Source organism: Bubalus kerabau, chromosome 3 (assembly GCF_029407905.1).
Source record: "Bubalus kerabau isolate K-KA32 ecotype Philippines breed swamp buffalo chromosome 3, PCC_UOA_SB_1v2, whole genome shotgun sequence".
NCBI lineage: Eukaryota > Metazoa > Chordata > Mammalia > Artiodactyla > Bovidae > Bubalus > Bubalus kerabau.
In genome coordinates, this window is record NC_073626.1 from 110,148,879 (window position 1) to 110,174,647 (window position 25,769).

At 38.8% G+C, this 25,769-nt stretch overlaps 1 protein-coding gene across 1 annotated transcript in view; it reads left to right on the forward strand.

Moving 5' to 3' along the window:
* LRP1B (LDL receptor related protein 1B) overlaps positions 1–25,769 on the forward strand; it is a 1,835,261-nt gene that overhangs the window by 1,433,927 nt on the left and 375,565 nt on the right. The gene's annotated exons all lie outside the window — the stretch shown is intronic.

Here is a 25,769-nt window from a genome sequence, read left to right on the forward strand (position 1 = left end):
TGCTAAAGTATGCATGTTAAGAGGTTTTAAAATGGCTAATTATTCAAACCAACCAAATTGGATAATCTATTCAGTGAAAAGTGAAACTGCTGATAATATTTTGAAAATTTTAAGTGCATTCACTACCACAGAGACAGTCCAAATTGTAAAATTTCTTCTGGAGAAATAATAACCGATTTTCTTATAGTTATTAATTGAACTGGTATTGTTAGAGTGATTTGTATAAACTTCATTGTTATTTATAATTTTTTAATTATGAAATGAAATTGTTTAGTTGTCCTAGGATAAAAGAACATTGCAAAATAATGAAATTATCTTCTGTATTTGGGCCCTCAAACCAACCTCAGAAGCTTTGAAGAGAGAAGAATGGAATTCTCTTCATAGGCTCATTCTCAGTCACTTTTTTCTGAAATCCAACTAAATATTAATGGGAGAATCTTTATGCTGCCACTGGAGAACATTTTCAGAAGGTGTTTAGAGCATGTAGGATGGTAAAAGTTCAGCGCCATTACCTTATATTATGAAGACAGTAGCCCTTGGCAACTGAAAAAATGAGTTCAGAAGGGTAAGATCTGGCTGTACCTGGAGGAATCTACCACACCATCTCTGCACCATGCACCAGTGCATGCTTGAATGACAAAATGATCCTGAGGCTCTTTGCTTTTTCTTGAAGGGCCAGATAGTAAATATTTGGAGCTTCATGGACCATATTGTCTCTTATCACAACTACAGTGCCTTTAGTGAATATGTAATGAATAGCTGTGAGGAATTGATGCTTTTGAGCTGTAGTGTTGGAGAAGACTCTTGAGAGTCCCTTGGACTGCAAGGAGATCCAACCAGTCCATTCTGAAGGAGATCAGCCCTGGGATTTCTTTGGAAGGAATGATGCTAAAGCTGAAACTCCAGTACTTTGGCCACCTCATGGGAAGAGTTGACTCATTGGAAAAGACTCTGATGCTGGGAGGGATTGGGGGCAGGAGGAGAAGGGGACTACAGAGGATGAGATGGCTGGATGGCATCACTGACTCAATGGACGTGAGTCTGAGTGAACTCCAGGAGTTGGTGATGGACAGGTAGGCCTAGCATGCTGTGATTCATGGGGTCACAAAGAGTCGGACACGACTGAGTGACTGAACTGAGCTGGGACAGTATTTCAATAAAACTCTATATATAAAAACAGGCAACCAAACAACAGGCCATATTTGCTAACACCTAATCTGTACCATTAAGTATGCTGTTTAATTCAGTTGAAAATATATCTGTACATATATATCTATATATTCAGAGCAGTCGCTCAGTCATGTTCGACTCTTTGTGACCCCATGAATCGCACCATACCAGGCCTCCCTGTCCATTACCAACTCCCAGAGTTCACTCAGACTCACGTCCATCGACTCAGTGATGCCATCCAGATATCTCATCCTCTGTCGAACCCTTTTCCTCTTGCCCCCAATCCCTCCCAGCATCAGAGTCTTTTCCAATGAGTCAACTCTTTGCGTGAGGTAGCCAAGTACTGGAGTTTCAGCTTTAGCATCATTCCTTCCAAAGAAATCCCAGGGCTGATCTCCTTCAGAATGGACTGGTTGGATATCCTTGCAGTCCAAGGGACCTTCAAGAGTCTTCTCCAACACCACAGTTCAAAAGCATCAATTCTTTGGTGCTCAGCCTTCTTCACAGTCCAACTCTCACATCCATACATGACCCCTGGAAAAACCATAGCCTTGACTAGACAAACCTTTGTTGGCAAAGTAATGTCTCTGCTTTTCAATATGCTATCTAGGTTGGTCATAACTTTCCTTCCAAGGAGTAAACGTCTTTTAATTTCATGGCTGCAGTTACCATCTGTAGTGATTTTGGAGCCCCCAAAAATAAAGTCTGACACTGTTTCCACTGTTTCCCCATCTATTTCCCATGAAGTGATGGGACCAGATGCCATGATCTTCGTTTTCTGAATGTTGAGCTTTAAGCCAACTTTTTCACTCTCCTCTTTCACTTTCATCAAGAGGCTTTTGAGTTCCTCTTCATTTTCTTCCATAAGGGTGGTGTCATCTGCATATCTGAGGTTTTTGATATTTCTCCTGGCAATCTTGATTCCAGCTTGTGTTTCTTCCAGTCAAGCGTTTCTCATGATGTACTCTGCATAGAAGTTAAATAAACAAGGTGACAATATACAGCCTTGACGAACTCCTTTTCCTATTTGGAACCAGTCTGTTGTTCCATGTCCAGTTCTAACTGTTGCTTCCTGACCTGCATACAAATTTCTCAAGAGGCAGATCAGGTGTTCTGGTATTCCCATCTCTTTCAGAATTTTACACAGTTTCTTGTGATCCACACAGTCAAAGGCTTTGGCATAGGCAATAAAGCAGAAATAGATGTTTTTCTGGAACCGTCTTGCTTTTTCGATGATCCAGCGGATGTTGGCAGTTTGATCTCCTGTTCCTCTGCCTTTTCTAAAACCAGTTTGAACATCAGGAGGTTCACAGTTCACATATTGCTGAAGCCTGGCTTGGAGAATTTTGAGCATTACTTTACTAGTGTGTGAGATGAGTGCAATTGTGCAGTAGTTTGAGCATTCTTTGACATTGCCTTTCTTTGGGATTAGAATGAAAACTGACCTTTTCCAGTTCTGTAGCCACTGCTGAGTTTTCCAAATTTGCTGGCATATTGCAGCACTTTCACAGCATCATCTTTCAGGATTTGGAATAGCTCAACTGGAATTCTATCACCTCCACTAGCTTTGTTCGTAGTGATACTTTCTAAGGCCTACTTGACTTCACATTCCAGGATGTCTGGCTCCAGGTGAGTGATCACACCATCGTGATTATCTGGGTTGTGAAGCTGTTTTTTGTACAGTTCTTCTGTGTATTCTTGCCATCTCTTCTTAATATTTTCTGCTACTGTTAGGTCCATACCATTTCTGTCCTTTATATTATATAATATGTATAGATCTATATCATATACATATATATTAAATATATATGCATTATATTATATAGACAAATATAAATATTTATCTGAGGACAACTAACTAAATTTATGTATATGTACATATAATAACTTCCCTGGTGGCCCAGACAGTAAAGCATCTGCCTACAATGCAGAAGACCTGGAGTTCGATCCCTGGGTTGGGAAGATCCCCTGGAGAAGGAAATGGCAGCCCACTCCAGTACTCTTGCCTGGAAAATCCCACGGACAGAGGATCCTGGTAGGCTACAGTTCATGGGGTCGCAAAGAGTCAGACACAACTGACAGACTTCACTTTACTTCACTTCACATATAACATACATATATTGCCTATGAGTATATAAATAGATGTGTGTGTATGTGCATGTATAGGTGTGTAAGTCTCCTTAAGAAAGAAGTGCATTAAGTTCTAGTATAGTGACTTCGTTAGAGTAGCAGAGACATAGGACAGTTGAATGCTTAAGGAACACTGAAATTATCAGCTAAAACCTGATGAGTTCAGTTTGTGCTAAAGGCAATCAGTTCAGTTCAGTCACTCTGTCATGTCCAACTTTTTGCGACCCCATGAACTGCAGCATGCCAGGCTTCCTTCACCAACTCCTGCAGTTTGCTCAAACTCATGTCCATAGTGTTGGTGATACCAGAAGGCAATAATTCTGAAAAAAAAAAAAAAAAAGGAAGAATTCTATGCTTAAATCCTTGGTCTGACTTTTCCAACTAAAGGTTGTGTGTCCTTAGGCATATTACTTAGTCTTTATAAATTTTCTTTTTCTTTTTTTTCTGATATGTAAATTTTCTTCCTAATTCTCAGGGTTATTATGAGAATATAATATAAAAGTTTGTCTCAGAATGCATCAAAGAAATCCTAAATGAACTTAGTGGGTTAATGCTTTTGAAAAGATAGGTGAATTATTATCCTGAATATGGTATAATTTTCTATTATGGCCCAATACAGAAAATACTTCTATAACACCTCATCATAACTTTTAGTCTCCTTTCACTTATTTTTTATATACCTGGTTTTCTTTTCCCTTCCTCAGTCTCTTATTATGTGTGGCAATTATAGCTACACTAGGTGGTCCAGCAATCCAGTAGTTCTAATCTAATTTAAAGAATTTTTTGGCCATTAAAAATATGCATATGCATACTTATGATTCCAATTTTCCATTTCTCATCTCTATCCAAACCAGAATAATTTATGGCTGGCTGTAGTAAAAAATAATGTACTGTATATTTATTTGTATTATATAAGTTGCTAAGAAAAGAAGCAAAGGAAAGTGAACTCGCTTAGTCGTGTCTGACTCTTTGCAACAGCATGGATCATAGCCCACCAGGCTCGTTCATCCAGTGGATTCTCAAGGCAAGAATACTGGAGTAGGTTGCCATTGAAGTGGCTGAGACTATATTTTAAAGCTTTTACCAACAACAACAACAACAAAAATTTTAACTATGTGAGGTGATAGATATATTAACTAACTTTATTATAGTAACCATTTGACAATGTATACATAAATCATTATGTTCTACACTTTAAACTTATATAATGTTATATATAAATTATATTTCAGTAAATCTGGACAAAAAGATTTCTGTCCATAAAGATGAAAACATTGAGAAGAGACCACTAAAGTATATGGGTTTATTCCTCCACAAGACATTGATCCATTTTGTCTCAAACTTAGAATTACATAATCCTTTTCCTCTACCTCTTCAACAAATAAGATTAACCATGAGAATTTCTGGTTGGGCCTGAAAATTGGAGGAAAAAACTATTTCAAAGTTTATTACCTTCTTACATGTGTCTCACTATTTTACTGGTTATCCAGATTCTATCACCAGTGTTCATCATGGTTACCTTGAATTTACCACTAATCCATCCTTGTGATATCCACTGTTTCTTATATTTTAATCATGATTTTACAACTAGAGTTTTGTTATTTGTTCCTGAATTTCATTTCTAAATTGACCTAAATCTCTGAATACTTACCACACTTTTGCCTATCTTTGTGACCACTCAGCTGTTTATGTAATTTATTACAAATATAACTATAGAGTTTTGAGACTGAGAGTATAACTGAGGATCTGGGTCATCTCCTACTGTCTTTAGAAAAGTATAAATATGTAACTTGCCTTATGTTTCAAGATGTTAAAAAGGGATATTTCCTAAGGAAGAAAAAATTACAACTTATTCTGAAATAAAATTCTACAGATATGCTATAATATTTTAGAAGTCCTGGAAGCTTTAAAAATTCTTCTTTCATCTGATAATTGTTGAACAAGTAGACCAGTTTGTCTAAAACCCTATCCATTCACTCCTCAGTTTTATATTATTAATTGTATGTACAAAAGTGTGAACAACATCAATTATTAATTTGATTTGTACCTGTCCATTTTAGTTGAAGTCTTAGAAATCAAAGAGTATTTTTTGGTTGCAGATTTCTTTTTAAATCCTCACAGAAGCTAAGAGTTCCTTATTTGAAAAATGTGCATGTGACTAGTTCACTCATTCTAATCTTCAGTTCAGTTCATCTCTCTGTGCCAGGCACTTCTGTGCATGTTTGTGTGTTTTTCCTACTGTGTCTGTTCTTCGTTCCTATATCACTCCCCTCAGGCAACAATACTATGTAATTTATATATATATATATATAAAATTCAATTGTGTGTGTGTGTATGTATGTGTGTGTGTGTGTGTGTATATATATATATATATATATATATATATATATTCCCTGATGGGTCAGTGATAAAGAATCTTCCAGGAGACCTGGGTCCAATCCCTGAGTCAGGAGGATCCCCTGGAGAAGGAAATGGCAACCCACTCCAGTATTCTTGCCTGGAAAATCCCATGGACAGAGGAGCTTGGTGGGCTACAGTCCATGGCATTACAGAAGCAGTCAGACATGAGTTAGTGATTCAACAATAACAATATACATACACTATATATATTTTAAATGGATCAGATAACTAGCATAATGGGGCTTTCCAGGTGGCACTGGTGGTAAAGGACCCACCTACCAAAAGAAGGCATAAGAGACTTGACTTCCATCGATCCCTGTGTCAGGAAGATCCTCTGGAGGAGGACATGACACTCACTCCAGTATTCTTGCCTGGGAAATCCCATGGGCAGAGGAGCCTGGTGGGCTACAGTCCATCAGGTTGCACAGAGTTGGATACGACTGAAGCATCTTAGCATGCATGCGTGCAACCAACATAACGGATTTCGTTTTTACATTTTAGAATGCATTATAGAAGGCACTGCAAAAATGTGTGATAATGTAAAATCATAGAGTCAAAAGTGTGATGTTTAGGAAGTAAAAAATATAGGAGGTTAAAATAGCCTATGAAAGACTATGCCAAGAAACGTAAGAAAAGACATAAAACATTGTTCAATTTATGAAGTCAAATTGTGCTGAGACAATGTAATATAAAGAAGTGACCAGAGAAACAATCATTTCAGAAAGAAACATTTCCTCCCATAGTTGTGTATTTTCTAGCTCTGAATAACACAAAAGTGAGTGGAGAGCAGTTACCAAAACAGAGATCAAATATCCCCAGGGGAGTTGACAGAGTGGAATAAACCTGCACATTACAACCTGAAATATTTGAGAGTACATCTTTTTTAATGAAAAGGAAGCAAGCAATCTATTAAGTTAATTGATAAAGTTTGGAAAGATGATTGTATATCTGGGCATTTTGAGTCTACAAACTCAGTACAGTGCCATTGCTGTCCCACAATATATTTAAAGAGCCTGTCATCTCTTGAATCAACTGCGAGTGAGTGAAGCCACTCAGTCGTGTCCAACACTTTGCTACCCCATGGATTGTAGCCCATCAGGCTCATCCGTCCATGGGATTCTCCAGGCAAGAATACTGGAGTGGGTTGCCATTTCCTTCTCCAGAAGCTATGGTTTAAACATAGTCTGATAGGCTTAATTCCTGCATTACAACTTAAAACCTTTAAATGCTCTTCTACATTCTTTAGAATGGAACACTCTGTGTAGCTTTACTCTTATCCAGGATTTTTTTTTTTTTTTTTTTTTTTAGCACGGTGTGCCATGAGCTTGAGTGTTTGAGGTGAAGTCACTCAGTCCTCTCTGACTCTTTGTGACCCCCTGGATTGTGTAGCCTACCAGGCTCCTCCATTCATGAGATTTTCCAGCCAAGAATACTGGAGTGGGTTGCCATTTCCTTCTCCAGGGCATCTTTCCGACCCAGGGATCGAATCCAGGTCTCCCCCATTGCTGGAAGATTCCTTACCTTCTGAGCCACCAGAGAATCCAATCCAAGAGTTTGTAGGTATTCAAAAAAATACTGATAAGCTATTTACAGTCACTTAATTTATTATGAACATTATGAAAAGACAAAATGATAGGATACTGAAAGGGGAATTACCCGGGTTGGTAGGTGCCCAATATGCTACTGGGGATCAGTGGAGAAATAACTCCAGAAAGAATGAAGGGATGGAGCCAAAGCAAAAACAATACCCAGTTGCGGATGTGACTGGTGATAGAAGCAAGGTCCAATGCTGTAAAGAGCAATATTGCATAGGAATCTGGAATGTCAGGTCCATGAATCAAGGCAAATTAGAAGTGGTCAAACAAGAGATGCAAGAGTGAATGTCAACATTCTAGGAATCGGTGAACTAAAATGAACTGAAATGGGTGAATTTAACTCAGATGACCATTATATCTACCACTGTGGGCAGGAATCCCTTAGAAGAAATGGAGTAGCCACAATGGTCAACAAAGGAGTCCGAAATGCAGTACTTGCATGCAATCTCAAAAATGACAGAATGATCTCTGTTCGTTTCCAAAGCAAACCATTCAATATCATGGTAATCCAAGCCTATGCCCCAACCAGTAATGCTGAAGAAGATGAAGTTGAATGGTTCTATGAAGACCTATAAGACCTTTTAGAACTAACACCCAAAAAAGATGTTCTTTTCATTATAGGGGACTGGGATGCAAAAGTAGGAAGTCAAGAAACACCTGGAGTAACAGGCAAATTTGGCCTTGGAGTACAGAATGAAGCAGGGCAGAGACTAATACATTTTTGCCAAAAGAACATACTGGTCATAGCAAACACCCTTTTCCAACAGAACAAGAGAAGACTACACATGGACATCACCAGATGATCAACACCAAAGTCAGACTGATTATATTCTTTGCACCCAAAGACGGAGAGGCTATATACAGGCAGCAAAAACCAGACCGGGAGCTGACTGTGGCTCAGATCATGAAATCCTTATTGCCAAATTCAGACCTAAATTGAAAAAAGTAGGGAAAACCACTAGACCATTCAGGTATGACCTAAATCAAATCCCTTATAATTATACAGAGGAAGTGAGAAATAGATTTAAGGGACTAGATCTGATAGATAGAGTGCCTGATGAACTATGGACAGAGGTTCGTGACATTGTACAGGAGACAGGGTTAAAGACCATCCAAATGGAAAAGAAATGCAGAAAAGCAAAATGGCTGTCTGAGGAGGCCTTACAAATAGCTGTGAAAAGAAGAGAAGTGAAAAGCAAAGGAGAAAAGGAAAGATATAAGTATCTGAATGCAGAGTTGCAAAGAATAGCAAGGAGAGATAAGAAAGCCTTCTTCAGTGATCAATGCAAAGAAATAGAGGAAAAAACAGAATGGGAAAGACTAGAGATCTCGTCAATAAAATTAGAGATACCAAGGGAATATATCATGCAAAGATGAGCTCGATAAAGGACAGAAATGGTATGGACCTAACAGAAGCAGAAGATATTAAGAAGAGGCGGCAAGAATACACAGAAGAACTGTACAAAAAAGAGCTTCATGACCCAGATAATCACGATGGTGTGATCACAGATCTAGAGCCAGACATCCTGGAATGTGAAGTCAAGCGGGCCTTAAGAAGCATCACTAGGAACAAAGCTAGTGGAGGTGATGGAATTCCCAGTTGAGCTATTTCAAATCCTGGAAGATGATACTGTGAAAGTGCTGCACTCGATATGCCAGCAAATTTGGAAAACTCAGTAGTGGCCACAGGACTAGAAAAGGTCATTTTTCATTCCAATCCCAAAGAAAGGCAATGCCAAAGAATAATCAAACTACCGCATAATTGCACTCATCTCACACACTAGTAAAATAATGCTCAAAATTCTCCAAGCCAGGTTTCAGCAATATGTGAACCGTGAACTTCCAGATGTTCAAGCTGGTTTTAGAAAAGGCAGAGGAACCAGAGATCAAATTGCCAACATTAGTTGGATCATCAAAAAATCACGAGAATTCCAGAAAAACATCTATTTCTGCTTTATTGACTGTGCCAAAGCCTTTGACTGTGTGGATCACAGTAAACTGTGGAAAATTCTTCAAAAGATGGGAATACCAGACCACCTGACCTGCCTCTTGAGAAACCTATATGCAGGTCAGGAAGCAACAGTTAGAACTGGACATGGAACAACAGAATGGTTCCAAATAGGAAAAGGAGTATGTCAAGGCTGTATATTGTCACCCTGCTTATTTAACTTCTATGCAGAGTACATCATGAGAAATGCTGGACTGGAAGAAACACAAGCTGGAATCAAGATTGCTGGGAGAAATATCAAAAACCTCAGATATTCAGATGACACCACCTTTATGGCAGAAAGTGAAGAGGAACTAAAAAGCCTCTTGATGAAAGTGAAAGAGGAGAGTGAAAAAGTTGGCTTAAAGCTCAACATTCAGAAAACGAAGATCATGGCATCTGGTCTCATCACTTCATGGCAAATAGATGGGGAAACAGTGTCAGACTTTATTTTTTTGGGGCTCCAAAATCACTGCAGATGGTGACTGCAGCCATGAAATTAAAAGATGCTTACTCCTTGGAAGGAACGTTATGACCAACCCAGATAGCATATTCAAAAGCAGAGACATTACTTGGCCAACAAAGGTCCATCTAGTCAAGGCAATGGTTTTTCCAGTGTTCATGTATGGATGTAAAGTTGGACTGTGAAGAAAGCTGAGCACCGAAGAATTGATGCTTTTGAACTGTGGTGTTGGAGAAGACTCTTGAGAGTCCCTTGGACTGCAAGGAGCTCCAACCAGTCCTTCCTAAAAGAGATCAGTCCTGGGTGTTCACGGAAGGAGTGATGCTGAAGCTGAAACTCCAATACTTTGGCCACCTCATGAGAAGAGTTGACTCATTGGAAAAGACTTTGAAGTTCTGAGGGATTGAGGGCTGGAGGAGAAGGGAACAACAGAGGATGAGATGGCTGGATAGCATCACTGACTTGATGGACATGAGTTTGAGTGAACTCCGGGAGTTGGTGATGATCGGGAGGCCTGGCGTGCTGTGATTCATGGGGTCGCAAAGAGTCGGACATTACTGAGTTACTGAACTGAACTGAACTGAATTTATTATAGGAATATATAGATCTCATTACTAATCAGTAGATTAAGGAAAGAGATCCTTTCAAACATCAAAAAGAGAATTGGAAAAACTGTGTTTTTAAAAATACATTTTACTTTTTTGTTATATTATGTGATAATATTTAGTTAAACAAATTCATTAGCTATACAAATTCAAAATCAAGTTAGATTTTAATTTCCTGTTTTATTTTGGAGTGAGGTCATAAGAAAATACAAGTACACACAGTTTAAATGTGACCTATATTGATAAAAATATAATAATTGGCTATTTTCTTTGAATTTTAAAAGCATGTTAACATGTATGGTGGTCCTACCTTCTAATTTTGTGAGGGGAGCATTCTCTATTTAGCAATACACAGTTGAATGCTGCTGTTATTAGGGGGAAAACATATCATAATTTCATTCTATTTCATTTTTATTTCTATTCTATATCTGCTGCTCCAGTAGATAAAACAATAACTAATGTTGACAGGGGCTAAGACAGCTTGATTATAACCTTTCTCCCTGGTGTTACCCTGTAAGTGTTAATCATTTCTTGGAAGGCAGCTGTACCTGAGTGACACAAACCCTTCCAGAAGAGATGTTGTTTATGTTCCTAGAAATTGCAATTGCTGATGTTTCTTACTTTTGACATTCTTTTAGAAAGTTTGTCCAGAGTTTTTGTTTGTTTGTTTGTTTAGACTATATTCCCAGGCAGAAATACTAAGTCCTAAGACCTATCCTTAGAATGAAGAGAATGCAGGATAATCTATCTTCTAGATAAACACACTCTGAAAATGAACTTTTTTGACTGAAAAGGAAAAAGAGTTTTTCCTTCTGACACAGGGAAATCAGGTTTTTGTTTGTTTGTTTGTTTTTAGTTAGTCAATTAAAAGTAAGATCAAGCATAAGAATATTTGATGTCCTATTTTTATGGCACCAAATTCTTTATTTCTCCTTATAGAATCAGTTATTTCATACCATAAATGAATCAAGAAATAAATATGTCTACCTATTATCTATCTAATGAATCTATTATCTATCTATATCTTCTACCCAGTCTATAAATGCCTATCCTATCCACTTGTTTTGATAATATAGTTTTATGCTGAACTGTGAAACTTAGGCAGTAGGTTTTGATGCCCAGAAAAGTGAGTTTTCTGACAACATGCTAAGTTTAAATTATTTAGTTAAGTCAAAGCCATACTATCACCAAAGAAAAGGCATTGCAGTTTCAATATTTTTAAATGTAAAACATTTTAATTTAACAATTTGAATGTTTGACTTAAAAATCAATGTCAGGATAAACAGTTACTAAAAATTTCAGTGAACTGGAAATTTTTCCACCATTAGCTGGAATAATCCAGTATTATTCCACAGATTAGGAAACTGATGTCCCAAAAGGCTACATTGGGGTCTAACAGTCTTCTGTCCAATACTGAATGCCAGTCATAGTTCCCAACTCTTTATTAGAGTCAATGTCCTTTTATTATCTTTTTTTCATTTTTTAAATTTTTTGGCTGAGCTGTGTGTCATGAGATATCTTAGTTTCCTGACCAGGGGGCCAGGAATAGAACTGCAGTGGAAGTTCAGAGTCTTAACCACAGGACAGCCAGGGAAGTCCCCCAGTGTGGTGCTTACCCCCGCACTGCCTTTTTTTTTTTTTTTTCCGTTAAAAACAAATGTTCTATAGCATTCCCATTCCTATCTATTATGAAGTGAAATTTTGTAATATATATAGGTAGATAACTTTTTAAAAGCCAAATTAAGATCCATGCTGTGCTTAGTCACTCAGTTGTGTCTGACTCTTTGCAGCCCTGTGGACTATAGCCAGCCAGGCTCCTCTGTCCACTGGTTTCTCCAGGCAAGAATACTGGAGTGGGTTGCCATGCCCTCCTTCAGGGGATCTTCTTAACCCAGGGATCGAACCCGGTCTCCCACATTGCAGGCGGATTTTTACAGTCTGAGCCACCAGAGAAACCCAAGAATACTGGAATGGGTAGCCTATTCCTTCTCCAGTGGATCTTCCAGACCTAGGAATCAAACTGTGATTTCCTGCATTGCAGGTGGATTCTTTACTAGCTGAGCTACCAGAGAAGCCCAAATTAATATCTAAGTAAATATAAATAAATCTAAAGTAATTCATAATAAAAATAGGACATATTTCAATATTTAAATTTGCAAAAGTCAGAGAAAAAAATGAGGAAGTGATCAAGGTCTTTTCACTAGTGAAGAACCACCATGAATGTGAGAGCTGTGAAGGCAGACTCATATTAGGGGTGCTGTATTGGATACTCAAACACTTTGGAGCTGCATTGCCTTGGGTGGTATGATTTTCAAAACTGGTAATGCATTTGAAGCCATCCCTCAATTTACATGGGATGTAACAATTTACAAATTGTTTTAAATGAGACATGAAGAGAAATCTCCTGACAGCAAGCGACCTTTCAACTCTAATGTCTCAAACACATAGCGTGCTGGGCCTATCAACAGCTAAATGAGCCATAGTCAAGAAGGAGAGTGTGTGTTTATTAGTGAAAGCATTCTGTGGAGTTGAATTCTAACAGATGAGCCAATGGAATATAAGGAAATGACTATATCTGTCATCTGCTATTAGTATATAATAAGCATGCAATCAAGTATATTACAAACGAGTCCACTGACTATTGAATCCTGTAGGGATTCTAAAAACTCAGATGTTTATTGCCTGATGTGTCTTTGAATTCAAGAGACACCTTTCAATATGCAGGTTATTACACCCAGTACTATCTTTAATATGTTTCAAGTGTCCCTGAATATGAATAGTTACTCAAATTACAATCTCAACAACTTTTTAATATTTAAATAAGATTACTTTATAATGTTTAAGAAAGGTAAGTGGTTAAATAGAAATACAAAAATAAAAAATAACAATAGAATTTTATACATCTATTAAAAATGATGACATAAAATATAGCTATTTCATGGGAGAGCATTATGAAGTGAAAAACAGGTTTTACAAGTTCACACTAGATGTTTTAATATTTTCCTGATTTGTGCTTTGATGAGTGACTTTTCCATTGAACCTGGAATTTTTATTGTTTTATTGTGTGAAATTCCGCATCTTATTTAAACCTTTTGCCTTAACTGGCTTTCTCTGATGTCACTCTGGTAGAGGAAAGTAAGGGCTCTTGCTCTGTGGAAGTCAAAGGCTAAGTTCCTCATGTAGCCTTTGTAGACACTTGGCAGGATGGGCATATGAGCTCCTGCTCCCCATCAGGTCTCCACTGTCACCACTGTGGAGAAGGCCTCATTACCGCTGGATGACTTGAAAATCCTGATTCTCCCCTGTGCTTCCTTTGACATCTCTACGGAGGGGAGGGAGAGGGTACACCATTACTATGGGTGGGAGTCCAGACTTCCCACTAGGCCTTTGCTGCTGTGGGTAGGATGGGTCACAGTCTGCTTAGCTGTTTGTTTCTATGTGGCATTTGCCTAGAGTAGAGCAATTACTGTCTAAAAGTTTTCTGCCTTATGAGTTAGAATCTTTTCCTGGTCTTTTGGCTTTAAAAGTCTTTTCAGGTTTTTGTTTTTCCTTTCTGTTCATTTTGGCATTCTTGGGTTGCCATTTATTCAGTTCCAAGTCTGAGGTATATGAAACAAAAATAAGAGCCAGGGAACTCACCACCATGTTGGTCTTTGGTCCCTAGATCCATAACTGAGTTACCTTCTCTAATTTCAGTCTTCTTACGTTTGTTGTATATATGCTTTCCAGCTTTTTAGTTGTATTTAGTGAGGGTAATCAAGAAAATGTCTCCTTCATCTTGCCAGAAGCAGAAGTCAGTATGCTTATAGATTTTTGGAAATTCAGAATAGAAAAAAGGATATGCTTTATATATATTGTTTTATAAAATATTTTAAAATATATTAATATAAGCTATGCTCTACAAGTCTCAAAAACAGCAAAATGTTTATCTGTGTATTGACAGTGGCTTTAAATGTGATAAGATTTATTTAAGCACACATGGTGTGGCATGATTTACTAGAACCCAAAGACACTGAAGGGCTTCACAGGTGGGTAAAGGATTCACTTGCCAATTCAGGAGACTCAAGAGACACAGGTTCAATCTCTGGGTCAGGAGTATCCCCTGGAGTAGGAAATGGCAACCCACTCCAGTATTCTTACCTGGAGAATTCCATGGACAGAGGAGACTTGCAGACTATAATCCATGGGGTCACAAAGAGTCAGACATGACTGAGTGACTGAACATACAAAGACATCGAAACCCTGGCCTCCACGTGAGAAACACAAAGTTTGTGAAAATAAAGATGATGGATTGTGTTGTCTAAATTTTATCATCTCTAACTTTACAATGTGTACACATTATCACTGAGTGAATACAACAAAGTGCATATGATGATATGACATTGCCAAATACAGTTGGCCAAGTGAGAATAAGAAGGGAGTGAGAAAAAAAAATCTGAAATTGATGTTAAATTGTTTCTGATTCCTGACTCTGGTTATAATGAGTTGTGTGATCTCCAGCAACTGAGTGTGTCTTTTTCAATCTCACCTCATTATGTAAATGAGCTAGGTTCAAAATTTTCTTCCAACTTTAACATTTTATGACCCTACCATTGGGTATGTTTAATAAACTTAGGGCATCTTCTTGTTCTTTTTGTACCTGAGTTTTTTCTGTAAAATAAGACTAATAGTTTATGTCTCATAGGATATATTTTTGAAGGGCTACTTTTTATTGTATGCAACCTAGAGAAGGAAATGGCAACCCACTCCAGTATTCTTGCTAGCAGAATTCCATGGACAGAGGAGCCTGACAGGCTACTGTTCATGGGATTGCAAGAGTCGGACATGACTTAGAACTATTTTTCTTTCTTTTTATCTTTCTTTCTTGTTACCTGACAATAGTCAACAAATATTAAATCTTACAAAATTCCCCTTGAATAATAAAAATTTTAAAATAAACAAAATCAACAATTGTGTAATGATTGTCACTACACACATATGCATTTATATGAGCATTAATTACAGAAATTACAATAAATCATAACTGCCTCATTGCCTCTTTTATAGGATTACTAGCATCTGAATACTAGAATTTGTTCGGAGATCTTTGTATCTCCAAAAGTAAGTAGCCTGAAGTCTGGTACATTGCTGTATTCAGCAAATATTTCCTGAACCATTGAGGAAATGGATGAATAAACTGAAAGAAAAATTATAAAAATGTTTCTCTGAATTAAATGAAAAAGTAAACAACTTAAAAAAATAGATGAAAATCAAAACTTATTAATTTTGAAAGGCTCAACCATCCAGAGTAATTTTCTGGAATCGGTACAACTGATAGGCATGTTTGGTAAGGTAAGAATGTTATTGCAGTAAGGTTAATGGTGTTCATTTTTTAATATACTCCCTTTGATTTAAATCCACATACATTTCAGTGATGGTTCAGCTTGGTTAGTCGTGTAAATGAATGTATTACTGAAGCTGGACTCTCTAAGAAGAGAGGAGAATAATGGTCAGTATCCAGGGCAACTAGTGTATTCACCCAGAAAATAACTGGTGTCCCTTCAGCATGTGCTACTGATAATGATGGATTGATTGAGTATTTCTTGGAAGCTTTCAATTTGTTAGGCATTAGAAAGAATTTTGGAAAGCAGCCACCTCTCCCACCTTCCTCATTGTAAAAATTTAAATACAAAGATGAAAAGAACAGATAGCTAAGGAAAGCCACCCTGCATACACACATATGAGTGTGTTTATCTATCCATATCTATATTTTACATACCTATATGTGTGTGGTGGCATGTGCCATGTGCTGAGTATTGTCCAACTTTTTATGATCCCATGGACTGTAGCCCGCCAGACTGCTCTGTCCATGGAATTTTCCAGGCAAAGATACTGGAATGAGTTGCCATTTCCTGTGACTCATGTGTCTCCAGCATCTTAGGATTCTTCACCTGCTAAAGCCATCAGGGAAGCAATCTATCCATATAAATGAGGATAATTCTTCCATATTATCCTTGTTAACTGAACAGAAGGACAAGCATATAAGAAAGTTCCAAACATATTTTATTTGGTGAAATAAATGAGTAGATATGGGAAAAAGTAAAAGATTTAAAATGTTATATTTAAGTTCAGGAAATTCTGAATTAACTTACATATATTTTACTCTTTTCTGAATTCCTGATTAAATTTCTGAGAACTCTCTCAGTTCAGTCAGTTCAGTCGCTCAGTTGTGTCCGACTCTTTGCAACTACAGCACACCAGGCCTCCCTGTCCAACACCAACTCCAGGAGTTTACTCAAACTCATGTCCATTGAGTCAGTGATGCCACCCAACCATCTCATCCTATGTCGTACCCTTCTACTCAGGCCCTCAATCTTTCCCAGCATCAGGATTTTTCCAAACGAGTCAGTTCTTCACATCAGGTGGCCAAAGGATTGGAGTTTCAGCTTCAGCATCAGTCCTTCCAATGAATATTCAGGAGTGATTTCCTTTAGGATGGACGGATCAGATCTCCTTGAGTCTAGGGACTCTCAAGAGTCTTCGCCCACACCACAGTTCAAAAGCATCAATTCTTTGGAGGGCAGCATTTTTATAGTCCAACTCATACACCCATACATGGCTACTGGAAAAACCATAGCCTTGACTAGATGGAATTTTGTTAACAAAGTAAGGTCTCTGCTTTTTAATATGATGTCTCAGTTCAGTTGCTCAGTAGTGTCTGACTCTTTGCGACCCCATGAAGCGCAACACACTAGGCCTCCCTGTTCATCACCAACTCCCAGAGTTCACTCAAACTCATGTCCATCGAGTCGGTGATGCCATCCAGCCATCTCATCCTCTGTCGTCCCCTTCTCTTCCTGCCCCCAATCCCTCCGAATATCAGAGTCTTTTCCAATGAGTCAACTCTTGGCATGAGATGGCCAAAGTATTGAAGTTTCAGCTTCAGCATCACTCCTTCAAATGAACACCCAGGACTGATCTCCTTTAGGATGGACTGGTTGGATCTCCTTGCAGTCCAAGGGACTCTCAAGAGTCTTCTCCAACACCACAGATAGAAAGCATCAATTCTTTGGTGCTCAGCTTTCTTCACAGTCCAACTCTCACACCCATACATGACCACTGGAAAAACCATAGCCTTAACTAGATGGACCTTTGTTGACTAAGCAACGTCTCTGCTTTTGAATATGCTATCTAGTTTGGTCATAACTTTCCTTCCAAGGAGTAAGTGTCTTTAATTTCATGGCTGCAGTCACCATCTGTAGTGATTTTGGAGCCCCCCCCCCAAATAAAGTCTGACACTGTTTCTACTGTTTCCCCATCTATTTGCCATGAAGTGATGGGACAAGATGCCATGATCTTAGTTTTCTGAGTGTTGAGCTTTAAGCCAACTTTTTCATTCTCCTCTTTCACTTTCATCAAGAGGCTTTTTAGTTCCTCTTCACTTTTTTCCATAAAGGTAGTGTCATCTGCATATCTGAGGTTATTGATATTTCTCCTGGCAATCTTGATTCCAGCTTGTGTTTCTTCCAGCCCAGTGTTGTTCATGATATACTCTGCATAGAAGTTAAATAAGCAGGGAGACAATATACAGCCCTGAGGTACTCCTTTTCCTATTTGGAACCAGTCTGTTGTTCCATGTCCAGTTCTAACTGTTGCTTCCTGACCTGCATATAGGTTTCTCAAGAGGCAGGTCAGGTGGTCTGGTATTCCCATCTCCTTCAGAATTTTCCATAGTTTATTGTGATCCACACAGTCAAATGCTTTGGCATAGTCAATAAAGCAGAAGTGTATGTTGTTTTATGTAACTCTCTTGCTTTTTTGATGATCCAGAAGATGTTGGCAATTTGATCTCTGGTTCCTCTGCCTTTTCTAAAACCAGCTTGAACATCTGGAAGTTCACAGTTCACGTATTGCTGAAGCCTGGCTTGGAGAATTTTGAACATTACTTTACTAGTGTATGAAATGAATGCAATTGTGCTGTAGTTTGAAAATTTTTTGGCATTTCCTGTCTTTGTTATTGGAATGAAAACTGACCTTTTCCAGTTGTGGCCACTGCTGAGTTTCCCAAAGTTGGTAGCATGTTGAGTGCAGCACTTTCACAGCATCATCTTTCAGGATTTGAAATAGCTCAACTGGAATTCCATCACCTCCACTAGCTTTGTTCTTAGTGATGCTTCCTAAGGTCCACTTGACTTCGCATTCCAGGATTTCAGGCTGTAGGTGTGTGATCACAGTATCGTGATTATCTGGGTCGTGCATATCTTTTTTGTATGGTTCTGTGTTTTCTTGTCACCTTTCTGAATGTCTTCTGCTTCTGTTAGGTCAATGCCATTTGTGACCTTTATGTGCTTAGTTTTGCATGAAGAGTTGCCTTGGTATCTCTACTTTTCTTGAAGAGGTCGCTAGTCTTTCCCATTCTATTGTTTTCCTCTATTTCTTTGCATTGATCACTGAAGAAGGCTTTCTTATCTCTCCTTACTATTTTTTTGGAACTCTGCATTCAAATGGTATATCTTTCCTTTTTTCCTTTGCCTTTCACTTCTCTTCTATTCTCAGCTATTTGTAAGGCCTCATCAGACAACCATTTTGCCTTTTTGCATTTATTCTTCTTGGGATGGTCTTGATCCTTGCCTCCTGTACAGTGTCAGTGACCTCCATCCATAGTTCTTCAGGCACTCTGTCTATCAGATCTAATCCCTTGAATCTATTTCTCACTTCCACTGTATAATCATAAGGGATTTGATTTAGGTCATACCTAAATTGTCCAGTGGTTTTCCCTCCTTTCTTCAATTTAAGTCTGAATTTGGCAATAAGGAGCTCCTGATCTGAGCCACAGTCAGCTCCTCGTCTTGTTTTTGCTGACTATATAGAGCTTCTCCATCTTTGGCTGCAAAGAATATAATCAACCTGATTTCGGTATTGACCATCTGGTGATGTCCATATGTAGAATCTTCTCTTGTGTTGTTGGAAGAGGGTGTTGGAAGAGTTGTTCTCTAGCTGATTTTAATGTGTTTCTTATTAAAGTTTCACCTGCACAAATACCAACATGAATTTATCTAAACTTGAGACAATATCTTGAATTTTCTTTCCATGTTTGACTCTTGAATGCATTTAGAATGCTAACATACTAATTGAAACTAAGTATTTAACTATTTAAAAAATGATTTAAACTAGTTTATAATAAAAGCTCATGTATCAAACTGTAAATAAATAGCAAAAGCATAAATTTATTCCTGAGCTTCCCAGCAGCCAAAATATTAAGGGCAACCTATTAAGTTATGCAGTACTTTGATTTAGTAGAAGGAAACAAAATTGTTTAGCAAAGAAAATAGATGTTTCCCTGTGGCCCTAAGTTCTAAATGGTTATTGTAATGAAATCTTTCATTTATATGAGGAGCTTTGAAAATATATACAAGCTAATGAAAATTAAAATGCTAAATAATTTCTACTGGCATATATGAAAAATCATCAAAATAAATATGGTTGGCCATCAACATATAAAGTGCATTTAATAATCTTCAATTAGGTTGTTCAGTTACAAAAAGGGCAAGCTAATATTTAAAACTAAGTGAAGTTAGTAAGATGAATGAGCTGAGTTATTGTGTAATTATTAAAGATCAAGAAATAATAAAGAAAAATAGAGGGCATATGTAAACAATGTTGACTAAAGGTATATCTTGCTGCTGCTGCTGCTAAGTTGCTTCAGTCGTGTCCGACTCTGTGCGACGCCAGAGATGGCAGCCTACCAGGTTTCCCCGTCCCTGGGATTCTCCAGGCAAGAACACTGGAGTGGGTTGCCATTTCCTTCTCCAATGCATGAAAGTGAAAAGTGAAAGTGAAGTCTCTCAGTCGTGTCCAACCCTTAGTGACCCCATGGACTGCAGCCTACCAGGCTCCTCCGTCCATGGGGTTTTCCAGGCAAAAGTACTGGAGTGGGGTGCCATTGCCTTCTCCGAAAGGTATATCTTAGAGAGAAGTAAAACTAAACTGTTATTCATATGAAAGGAGGAACTGTTAAAAACAAGCAGAACTGTAGATACTTAGACTTGTTTTTCCACCAGGATTCAAAACAGAATGCTATAGCCACTGATGTAGCTGCTACAAATGTGTATAGTCAGTAGTTTATCCTGCCAAAATAATAATTTCTAGACAATTAGGGGAAAAGTGTCCAAGTATTTTTCTCCAGACTCAGGCACTGGAGCTGAGCGTAGTGAGGAAAGATGGGTAGATCACTTCATGTGGTTCTGACTACCTTGAAAAGCTGAACCTATTCAGCTGACCTGAACTACAACTTCTGGGGCTGCTAAATGAAAGGAACATTAAAGGGCTTATTAGCTGAATAAAAAATAAACACCCCAGAATAGCATGGCCTTGGGTGAAAGAAAAGAGCATACAAGTCTTAATTTGTCAGGTGTGTTCAAAGAAGTAAAACAATTTCTTAATGGGAAAATATATAGCAGAATCTCCTGGGGAGCTTTTGTGTAATACAATACATGAGCCCTGCCCTCCACTCCAGTACAATTAAATTAGAATTCATAGAAGAGGCATGGATCTTAATGTTAGTTTCCAGTTGACTTTTATGCATAATCAAAATTGAGACTTATCATAATCAGTCAGCTCAGTTGCTCAGTCATGTCCGACTCTTTGCAACCCCATGGACTGCAGCAATCCAGGCTTCCCTGTCCATCACCAAATCCAGGAGCTTACTCAAACTCATTTCCATTGAGTGGGTGATGCTATCCAACCATCTCACCCTCTGTTGTCCCCTTTTCCTCTTGCCTTCAATTTTTTCCAGCATCAGGGTCTTTTCAAATGGGTCAGTTCTTCACATCAGGTGGCCAAAGTATTGGAACTTCAGCATCAGTCCTTCCAATAAATATTCAGGACTGATTTCCTTTAGGATTGAGTGGTTTGACCTCCTTGGAGTCCAAGGGACTCTCAAGAGTCTTCTCTGACACCACAGTTCAAAAGCATCAATTCTTCCATGCTCAACTTTCTTTATGGACTTTTAGTAATATCAGGTCAGATAAGATCAGATCAGTCGCTCAGTCGTGTCCAATTCTTTGCGACCCCATGAATCGCAGCACGCCAGGCCTCCCTGTCAGTCACAAACTCCAGGACTTCACTGAGACTCAAGTCCATTGAGTCAGTGATGCCATCCAGCCATCTCATCCTCTGTCTTCCCCTTCTCCTCCTGCCCCCAATCCCTCCCAGCATCAGAGTCTTTTCCAATGAGTCAACTCTTCGCATGAGGTGGCCAAAGTACTGGAGTTTCAGCTTTAGCATTATTCCTTCCAAAGAAATCCCAGGGCTGATCTCCTTCAGAATGGACTGGTTGGATCTCCTGGCAGTCCAAGGGACTCTCAAGAGCCTTCTCCAACACCACAGTTCAAAAGCATCAATTCTTTGGTGCTCAGCCTTCTTCACAGTCCAACTCTTACATCCATACATGACCAGAGGAAAAACCATAGCCTTGACTAGATGAACCTCTGTTGAAAGTAATGTCTCTGCTTTTGAATATGCTATCTAGGTTGGTCATACTTTCCTTCCAAGGAGTAAGCGTCTTTTAATTTCATGGCTGCAGTCACCATCTGTAGTGATTTTGGAACCCAGAAAAATAAAGTCTGACACTGTTTCCACTGTTTCCCCATCTATTTCCCATGAAGTGGTGGGACCAGATGCCATGATCTTCGTTTTCTGAATGTTGAGCTTTAAGCCAACTTTTTCACTCTCCACTTTCACTTTCATCAAGAGGCTCTTTAGCTCCTCTTCACTTTCTGCCATAAGGGTGGTGTCATCTGCATATCTGAGGTTATTGATATTTCTCCCGGCAATCTTGATTCCAGCTTGTGTTTCTTCCAGTCCAGCGTTTCTCATGAGGTACTCTGCATATAAGTTAAATAAACAGAAATATAAAGAAGAGTTTATTCAAGGTGTAATTGAATATATACTAAATGAGAACATCTATATGTCCATATTTATATCTATATATTTTAAATCCTAGTTTGGGTCTCCTCTCCTGATTCTGAATTTCTGGGACAGTTACCATAGGAAGTATCCCAATTTTTGTCTTCATAGTACCTAGCATATGCATGCGTGCTAAGTCACTTTAGTCATGTCTGACTCTTTGCGACCCTATGGACTGTAGCCCTGGAGAAGGAAATGGCAACCCACTCCAGTGTTCTTGCCTGGAGAATCCCATGGACGGAGAAGCCTGGTAGGCTGCAGTCCATGGGGTCGCACAGAGTCGGACACGACTGAAGTGACTTAGCAGCAGCAGGACTGTAGCCCAACAGGCTCCTCTCTCTGTGGGATTCTCTAGGAAAGAACACTGGAGTGGGTTGTCATGCCCTACTCCAGGGGATCTTCCTGGCTCAGGGATCAAACACAAATATCTTATGTCTCCTGCATTGGTAGGTGGGTGCTTTACCACTGGCACCACCTAGGAAGCTCAGTGCCTAGTACATTTTCCTCTAAATACTGGACTCTTATCATTGTTATCAAGTGGTACACAGAAAAAGCATTGATTTAATGACAGAGTGTGAAAAACCATTCCTTTCTTAATGTTTTTTTTTTCAATCCTCTAACTTTGGAAGAAAGATTAAGTGTATTGTTATACATATTTAATGTCCCTATGATATTGTTACTGAGGAAGATGGGGAGAGAGACAGAAACCGAGAGAAAGGGAAGAGAACGCAAACTAAAATTTGATGAATAATAGTATTTATTTGTGATTTGATAGCATTATTTCTTTGTAAATACTTTTAGATTTGCAGTCTATTATTTCTAACTGATATTTTATTTCCCTTTATGCTGATGAGTCAATTTAGAGAAAAATTCAAAATAAATGATAGTAGAAGTTGTATACAGGAAAGGAAAAAAAAATGTGAAAATATTTTCCTCAGTTCAGATTTGTAAAAAACAGACCTTGAGGCAAGAGTTTATATTCTGATTCCTCATTAGATATGCAATCCCAATTTCATAGGAGGAGTAATGAGGCAAGAAGAGAATTGAGAAATAAGAAGAGAGAATATGTATGAAGAGATGTGCAACAAAAGTTATGACCAACATTGATAGCATATTAAAAAGCAGAGATATTACTTTGCCAGCAAAGGTCCATCTAGTCAAAGCTATGGTTTTTCCAGTGGTCATGTATGGGTGTGAGAGTTGGACTATGAAGAAAGCTGAGCACTGAAGAATTGATGCTTTTGAACTATGGTGTTGGAGAAGAGTCTTGAGAGTCCCTTGGACTGCCAGGAGATCCAACCAGTCCATTCTGAAGGAGATCAGCCCTAGGTGTTCATTGAAAAGAGTGATGCTGAAGCTGAAACTCCAATACTTTGACCACCTCATGTGAAGAGTTGACTCATTGGAAAAGACTCTGATGCTGAGAGGGATTAGGGTCAGGAGGAGAAGGGGACAACAGAGGATGAGATGGCTGGATGGCATCACCGACTTGATGCAAATGAGTTTGGGTAAACTCTGGGAGTTGGTGATGGACAGAGAGGCCTGGTGTGCTGAGCTTCATGGGGTTGCAAAGAGTCAGACACATTTGAGCAACTGAACTGTACTGAACTGTGCAACAATGCTGACTGCTTCTTAGCGTCAGTTACAATGGATTTCTTCTTTTCCTGAGACCATCTTCAGAGAGATCACATAGTCTATTGCAATTTAGGATAGACCATTGGCAAGTAGTGTCAAAGAAACAAGAAAATACATCTTCTGACCCTTTTTTCTGGGTCAAAGATTTGCCCTATGGGTCATTAATTTCCCACTATCTCATAATGTACTCTGCATAGAAGTTAAATAAGCAGGGTGACAATATACAGCATTGATGTACTCCTTTTCCTATTTGGAACCAGTCTGTTGTTCCATGCCCAGTTCTAACTGTTGCTTCCTGACCTGCATATAGGTTTTTCAAGAGGCAGGTCAGGTGGTCTGGTATTTCCATCTCTTTTTGGCTTTGGCATAGTCAATAAAGCAGAAATAGATGTTTTTCTGGAGCTCTCTTGCTTTTTAAATGATCCAGTGGATGTTGGCAATTTGATCTCTGCTTCCTCTGCCTTTCTAAAACCAGCTTGAACATCTGGAAGTTCACAGTCACATATTGCTGAAGCCTGACTTCGAGAATTTTGAGCATTACTTTACTAGCATTACTTTACTAGTGCAATTGTGTGGTAGCTTGAACATTGTTTGGGATTGCCTTTCTTTGGCATTGGAATGAAAACTGACCTTTTCCAGTCCTGTGGCCACTGCTGAGAAATGCTGGGCTGGAAAAAGCACAAGCTGGAATCAAGATTGCTGGGAGAAATATCAATCATACATGCAGATGACACCACCCTTATGGCAGAAAGTGAAGAGGAGCTAAAGAGCCTCTTGATGAAAGTGAAAGAGGAGAGTGAAATGGTTGGCTTAAATCTCAACATTCAGAAAATGAAGATCATGGCATCTGGTCCCATCACTTCATGGGAAGTAGATGGAGAAACAGTGGAAGCAGTGTCAGACTTTATTTTTGGGGGCTCAAAAATCACTGCAGATGGTGATTGCAGCCATGAAATTAAAAGACGCTTACTCCTTGGAAGGAAAGTTATGACCTACCTATATAGCATATTCAAAAGCAGAGACATTACTTTGCCAACAAAGGTCCGTCTAGTCAAGGCTATGGTTTTTCCTGTGGTCATGTATGGATGTGAGAGTTGGACTGTGAAGAAAGCTGAGCACCAAAGAATTGATGCTTTTGAACTGTGGTGTTAGAGAAGACTCTTGAGAGTCCCTTGGACTGCAAGGAGATCCAACCAGTCCATCCTAAAGGAGAGCAGTCCTGAGTGTTCATTGGAAGGACTGATGCTAAAGCTGAAACTCCAATACTTTGACCACCTCATGTGACAAGTTGACTCATTGGAAAAGACTCTGATGCTTGGAGGGACTGGGGGCAAGAGGAGAAGGGGACGACATAGGATGAGATGGCTGGATGGCATCACCAACTCTATGGACATGATTTTGAGTGAACTCCGGGAGTTGGTGATGGACAGGGAGGCCTGGTTTGCTGCAATTCATGGGGTCGCAAAGAGTCGGAAATGGCTGAGAGACTGAACTGAACTGACTGATCCTAGGGAGTGGTCATGAAGTGAGGGTGCTCTGCCAATATGAAGTTGTTTATCACAACAATGTTGCTGTTCAGTCACTAAGTTATATCTGATTCTTTGTGATCTCATGAACTTCAGCACACCAGTCTTCTCTGTCCTTCACTATTTTTTGGCGTTTGCTCAAACTCATGTCCATCTGTCAATGATTTATCACTAACTATAGCCAAAAAAAAAGGGTCTCCCTTCATAGCTCAGTCAGTAGAAACCTGCCTACAAAACAGGAGACTCAGGTTATATTCCTGGGTCAGGAAGATCACCTGGAGAAGGAAATGACAACCCACCCCAGCATTCTTG